The following is a 7337-nucleotide window of genomic DNA, read 5'->3' as shown; positions in this document are numbered from 1 at the left end:
CGTCTCAGGCCTCCTTGGTCTTAAAGGAAACTCAGTGGTTCAAGGCCACCCCTTGGGTGGAGGGGACCAGGGCCACAGCATCTGGGCTGCATCTGAGTCTGTGAATCTCCCCGGGGAGACCGGGCCTGAGGGAGAGCCCCAGAGGAGAGAGCAGTCTGCTCCTCCAGCCTGCATCAGTCACATGGCCAAATTAAGCACCTGCAGCTCCCCAAGGCTTTGAACTCGGAGCCTTGGCGCTGGCGCAGCCTGTCTGTGTGTCTGTGAATGATGCGCGGCAAGTAAAGGCACAGGGCTGGCTGGTGACCAGGATCGGGCTGGGCCCAGGGAACTTCACTGTGACGTCCTAACAACCACGGCACGGCACCATGGGGGGCTCCCTCCTCTCTCTATGCTCCAGCCAGTGAGAGATGCTGGGTCTTTATCCTGTGCATGGGTCTCCCCCAAAGTACAGGGGGGTGCATTTCTCCTGTTGACCACAGGAAAGGCCTGCTGAATATGTGGATATTGCTAATGGGCCCTCATGCACAGCAAGGCCCTCCAAGGGACCTCTGCTGTCTGTCAGATCATCTCTAACCGGCCTTTTCAGCCAGCCCCTCCCCCACTGTGGTGGGGGAGCAGGAGACCCCCCCATCGCTGCCCTGGGGGCACACCATCCACGCAGGCCAAGGCAGCCATTTTCAAAGAGATACATTCTAAACTGCCAGAGAGAATATTCCAGAGTGTGGGGCTTTCTTGGGCTGGGGTCCAGCTCCCCTTTGGAGCCACAAGCTCACTCTGCAGAGCCGGGGTGTCTGCAGGGGGTGACATTATCCTCCGTTTCCAAAACCACCCATCTGCTGGTGACAAAAGCCTCCCTCCCCAGACCTCAGAGGTTAGGGGATGGAGAGAGGAGTGGGAGGGGCGGTGGCCTTGGGGTCACCGAGCCTCCCTTTCGTCGCTTTGCCACAGCACCACTGATAATCAGGGGTCTGTCTACGGTCTCTACCTGACCGCCCCCCCTCCCCCAGGCACCCGCTCACACCTCTTCATCTGCCCCAGACCCCAGGGCTCGGGAACAGGTGCGTCTTGGGTGCGACCGGCATGTCTATGAAATGTTGGACGGCATCTGTGTTGCAAGCCAGTGACCAGCCAGTCAGCCCCATGCCAGCCCCTTGGGTACATGGGGGCCCTTGGCCCGTCTGTGATTCCCATCCCTTTAAACTCCCAGCCCCACGAGGCCTGGGCACAACTCTGGGTCACTGGGAAACTCCCACTTTCCCTTCTCTAGGCAGGTGGGTCAAGCCCCTGGCTCTTCTAGATCAGAGAGCAGTGTTGCCCCAGAGACTCTGCACAAGCTTTGGGGATGGGGTCGGGGTGGGGGGCTCCCTTGGGAGGAAGGTGTAAAGTGGGAGTGGGACTGAAGCTAGGCTGACTTTTCAGGCCTCAGCGGGACGGCCAGGATACCTTCCTTCTGCCATCCAGGACTGGGGAAAGTTGCCCTGGACCGTCCCATCACTGGTCTTCAGTGCCCTCTTAGTGGCAATGAGGGTACAGGTGGTGAGGCTGAGTCAGAGTCTGGGTTTCGGGAGGGGGGCTACGGATGGGGGCGAAGAGGAGGGTGTCGGGGTCTCACCATGAGCTGCTGGTCCTTGGAGTCCCCGCTGTCCTTCATGCTTGCGGCGGGTGGAGGGGCTCAGGCCGCGACAGCGGGCATGGCCAAGCCGCACCCCCACCGCCACCGGGTCCCTCGCAGCCTCCCTGCGACGCTGCTGCTGCCTGACAACCCGAAACCAACAACGCGCCCGCGGCCAAGGGCGCTGACCGGGAGGCGGGGCAAGGGGAGGGCCTGGCGCCCCCGCCCCTCCCGCGCTGCCGGCGAGAGCAGGCCGCCTCCGCCGGGGAGGCGCCCGAGCCTGCGCCGCTTTCCGGGCGATTGCCCGTCTGTGCGTCCCTCCAGCCTTCAGGGCGCCGCCGCGTCCGTTTGGTAGCCCCTCGGCTCCTCCTGCGGCCTCCGGCTCGCGCCCAGGGTCCCCTCTCCCGCTGCCGCCAGGGGGCGCTCGGCGGGGGCTCCCGGTGGCAGCCGCACTCCCTGCCCCTCGGGTGGCGCGCACCTGCTGCCTGCCTGCCAGCCGGGGTCTGTCTGGGCTTTTCGGAGCGGCGGCCGGCTGCCTGGTGTTTCCAAGGGCACAGCTGCACGGTGGCGATGGCTGGGGTCTCTGGCGCCGTGCCTTCACCCACTGTCCAGAGGCAGAAGGGGTACAAGAGTTGTCTCTCTGCCCCAGGCTGTCCACCTGGGGAACACCGATATACGACTCAGGGTGTCTCACATTAGAGCCCGCCCCAGGGTACCTCACTAGCAAACAAAGCCTTGGGGGTAAACCAGAATTCAGGTCAAGACAGTCGCGTGTCTGCGTGCCCTTGTGACTCCCTGCCTGCTGAAAGAGTCAGGATCCTGGACAAGCTGTCTCCACCGCCGGGGAGCATGGCACCAATTACATGCAGGGCAGAGCACCGTGGATGGACTCCTGGCCTCAGGAGGTCCTAGGAAAGCAGGGCTCCCGTCCCAGGTCTGCATCCATCTTGCTGAGCCACGTGAAGCCATTGTTTCCTGTCCCATTTCTGGGCCTTGCTTTCCTGATGGTGACGGTAGAGTTGCTCCGTCTCCTGATGGTCCCTCTTCCTTGTCTCCTCCTGCCCCTGGTGAAGCTGAAGCAGGCAGCCCACCCCCTGCAAGGACAGGGTGAGGGAGGCACCCTGGGTATCTCTTGCCATGGAAGGAGCTGGGTGAGGAAGAGCCACTCGTCCCCCCAGGGCCGCCTCAGACGGCCTGGCGCACGTCCACGGGGACAGCATGACACCAGCCTGCGCCCTGGGACTGGCTTCCCCGGCTGCCCCCGAGGGGCTGCTTGTGTCAGGCGTAGTTATTAATAAACAGTGGCAGGAAGCCACCCGTGGCCTTGGATTTGATACAGAGACAAATCGAGTGAAGCTTGGTGGGAACCAAACACACCTGCAGGAGGAGCGGGGCCCAAGGTTTTGGTCCGTCCTCCAGTCCGGGCTGCCTCCCCCAGGCTTGCGCACCAAGGCTGGCGGGTTTGCAAGTGAGAATCAGGTTAAGTTTGAAGACGTGGTGTTCCAATAGAAAACACCCTCTGGCTTACATGTCACACCCTGAATCTAATCTGCTGGGATCAGCCACCGGAGACCCCTGGTCGTTGGGCATCTAGCTGTTTGTCTTTTTCTTTTCTGTTCCTCCACATGCATAAACCCCACCCAGGATAGCCCATGGAGCTCAAAATACGAGAAGCTTCTGAGCTGGCCACAGCCCATCTCACTCAGAGACTCATCCCAAAGCCGTCTCTGCTCTCAAACTGAGGCCCCTGCTCGCCCTCCGTGATTCTGTCAAGGACACTGCAAGGTCATCGTTCACTTCTCCCTTCCCCTCATCCTCTCGATTCCAACCCTGGGGCTTTGACCTCTGCAAGAGTTTCTCCCCTTCGTCCACTCCCCCGGCTCCCCCGGCTCCGGCTTTTACCTCTTTCCTGTGCCCAGCAACACATGGCCTCTCGCTGCGCCCACTGCCTACGGATTTCCCCACTTTCAGGGGGTGCAGTTCTAATGCAGAAGCAAATGCAGACACCTCTCTTTCCACATCGCCTCCTGCCTCCTGCCCGGCTCACCTCGCAGGCCCCCGGACACAGACTCAGGGGCCCACCTGCGCTGACTGCTTGTTTGTTCCCAAGTACCCACTGGCGCTGGCTTTGCACACTCTGGTCCGTCTGCCTGGTGCACCCTTTCCAACTTCTGTCAGAATTCTCTTCCTCCTCCATCTCAGACCCTTCCTCTCCTCCCTAAAACTCTGATGCACGCCCTTAAAGACCCATCAGAGTGAGCTGCAGGAGCGCAGGGGCCAGGCATCTGGTGAGTGCTCAGTACGTACCTTTCACACACTAGTTGCCGCCCTGGAGTCTGGTCACTCATCCACTCCTGTTGGTTCTGTCCCTCCAGTGCACATCCCTCCCCTCCCCCCTCCACTGCCCACAGGCCGGGACCTCACCGTGTCCCATCTGGATGGCCACAGCAGCCTGCATGGTCCCTCTGCCTTCCAACCGTCACCGTTGTGAAAGTCAGATCAGCATTATTACCCAAGTTGAGATCCTGCCCGGGCCCCCACTGTCTTCCACACAGAGCGTGCCCCTTGGCCCGGAGTCCCAGCCTTCCCTGCCTCATCTTTGGCCCGTCCCCTCATCTCACCCCTGCCCTGGCCATGCTCCACCATGGGCAGCATTCTGGCTGGGCCGCCTGCTTCCACCATCCCTGGCTCGTTCCGGCCTGTGTGTCCTGGAGGTCCGTCCGCCACTTGTCTGGCTAGCACAGACAGATGGCTTCTTCAGAACTCATCTTCTGTGTCCTTTTCCCCTTTTCTGGCTTTTCCGAGCTCTTGAGATCTTCATTCACATACCTGAACCTTCCGGTGGGCAAAAGCTGCCTTTTAAAAAGCCCACAGCTGGGGGCGCCTGGGTGGCTCAGTCAGGTAAGCAATGGACTTCCGCTCGGGTCACAGGGTCTCGCAGTTCCTGTGTTAGAGTCCCACGCAGGGCTCTGTGCTGACAGCTCAGAGGTTCGAGCCTGCTTTGTATTCTGTGTCTCCCTCTCCCTCTGCCCCTCCCCCCACTTGCACTCTGTCTCTGTCTCTCAAAAATAAACATTAGAAGTTTTTAAAAAATAAAATAAAAAGGCCCCTGCTGCTCCCCTGAGTGTCAGTGCTACCGTGACCATTGTTTCCATGATTTCCACGCTATTTTCTATCAGAGATATGTGACATTCTCCACCTCCCTCCAAACCCGCCTACAGATGGAATCCACTGGTTTCAGTGAGGCTTGAGCACTTTCTAAAGCCCTGTGACACTCCAGGGCCCCAGGGACCCAAGTCCGCCCCTGCTTGTGAGCGTTAGTGACTCCTTACAGCTTGGGGGAGGGGAAATGAATGGGCCACTAGGAAACATGACAGCCATGGGATATTGTCCTCTTCAGAAGCCCTTCCCTCTAGGATCCCTCTCAGAGTCCCTCTACCCCCCCCCCGCCCCCGTATTTCCGGTAAGATGTCACTTCGTACACCTGTCATTCCATATGCATTTGTCAGCGCTTGGCTCTCCCATTGGTGCACAAGGCCCAGGACCGCAGAGTCCGTGTCCACTGGCACGCTGCTCTGCGGTCAGTACCTGGCACAGCGCTGAGTGGCAGCAATGGGACCTGGATGGGCAAGCGCCTGAGCGGAATTGCAGACTTCAGGGCCCAGCCCATTCCACCTTCCACCATAAAACACGGCCTCTGTCCACGATTCTGTTTCCTTCCCGCAGGCCCTTAGCACCCAGAGGTGCTGGCTCCTGGGTCTCTGGCTCTGGGAGTCATGGAAGGGCCAAAGGGGTGGTGGTCTGGCCCTGAGGGTTATCGGCCGTCACCTTGGCCTCACCTGTCAGTGTTATCCGGGGGCCTCTAACGCAGGGCCGGGGGCCCACAGTACCCCACAGAAGAGAATGTGGGACGGGGACCCCCCCCCCTGCTGGCCTCCTGGGCCGTCAGCTGCAGGCTGAAGTTTCGTCAGCTGGTGGCCTTAATACTTGTCAGTCAGGTCAGCTGAGCACAACAGAACCCGGAGAAGCAGCACACTCCCCCCCGGGTGGGCACCGGCAGGAGGGACCTGTCCTGTGGTCCCCGGGGTCCAGCCGCTGCTTCCGCCACTCTCTGACCCTGCTTGGATGTGTTCCCACACCCAGGCCCCACTATAGACATTTCACATTCTGTGCCCCCGGGGGCGGGAGGAGGGATGCGGGTAAGTTGGTTTGCTGGAAAAGCAGCCTCTGCTTTTCCAATGATGCTTCGTGGTTTTGTTTTGCTCCACTTGGAAGAGACTAAACAACAGATGAGGCTGGTTTACGAGGAGGTGAAGGTCATGGCCGTAAGGGCGGGTAGTGCTGGGCATCACACCCACAGGACTCCCACTGCCCTTTGCCCAGCGATGTCGGAGCCCTCCTCTCCCACTCCCCATCCCTGCCTGGGGGCGCTCTCTGTACCCACAGCTGGTCCCAGCAGGACCTTTGCAAGCCTACATCAATGGCCCAAATCCTACTAGAGCAAAGGAATGTTCTCCCTTGGAGCTGACTGTCCCAGCCACGCATCAAGGGTCCGTCAGTGTGCCTGGGCTGACACCACCAGGAGCTGTGACTTTCTCCTGCGGCATTTCATTTGTATAGGCTTTTTTTTTTTTTAAATGTTTTATTTATTTTTGATACAGAGAGAGACAGAGTATGAGAGGGGGAGGGTCAGGGAGAGAAGGAGACACAGAGCCGGAAGCAGGCTCCAGGCTCTGAGCTAGCGGTCAGCACAGAGCCTGACGCGGGGCTCGAACCCACGAACGTGAGATCTGACCTGAGCTGAAGCCGGAGGCTTAACCGACTGAGCCACCCAGGCGCCCCTCATTTGTATAGGTTTTTTTCCCCCTCTAAGTCAGGGTTTCTTGAACTTGGCACTACTGACATTCTTTGTAATGAGGCCCATCCTGTGCACTGTGGGATGCTGGGAAACATGCCTGGCCTCTACCCTCTGGATGCAGGGCCCCCAAGCACTTGTGTCAACCCAGAATGCGCTTAGACGTTGCCCAATGTCCTATCGGGGGCAAAATCACCCCCAGCTGCTCTACAGGCAGCTCCGGGGCTCCCTGTGTCCTCACACAGAGAGGCACTGATCACAAGAGACTGTATAGAATGGGCCGTGTGATGTGTGGGCGCTCTCTGCTCAGAGGGCGGGGCTGGGCAGGGAGCAGAGACACTGCCGGCTCGCTCCTCCCCCTGGGACTCAGGCATCGCTCCCTCTCTCTGTCTCCTGTGGCACATCAGCGACTTGGGGATCAAGGATGGGGACAGCACTCCTTCCGGGGCTCTTGTGAAGGTCAAGCACCAATAAACATGTCTCTTGGTGATTATCTTATCAAAGTCCAGCTGCGGTGGTAACTTCATGTTTTTCCTTTAGTCACAAAGGATGGCTGGCCCTGGACCCCTTCCCAATAAGATTTTTTTCTTTTTGTAATGTTTGTTTTTGAGAGAAAAAGAGAGAGACAAAGCAGAGGCAGGGGAGGAGCAGAGACAGAGGGAGACACAGAATCGAAGCAGACTCCAGGCTCTGAGCTGTCAGCACAGAGCCCAACACGGGATTCGAACCCACGAACCGTGAGATCATGACCTGAGCTGAAGTCGGACACCTAACCGACTGAGTCACCCAGGTGTCCTCCCTCCCATTAAGATTCTTAACACAGGTGATTTTTAAAAGGGCACTCTGAGTCCCTGTTAGGACCATGCAACA

This window comes from Suricata suricatta, chromosome 17, assembly GCF_006229205.1.
Source record: "Suricata suricatta isolate VVHF042 chromosome 17, meerkat_22Aug2017_6uvM2_HiC, whole genome shotgun sequence".
In the NCBI taxonomy this organism is placed as follows: Eukaryota; Metazoa; Chordata; class Mammalia; order Carnivora; family Herpestidae; genus Suricata; species Suricata suricatta.
The sequence above is the reverse complement of the archived record's forward strand: the minus strand, read 5'-3'. Positions refer to the sequence as shown.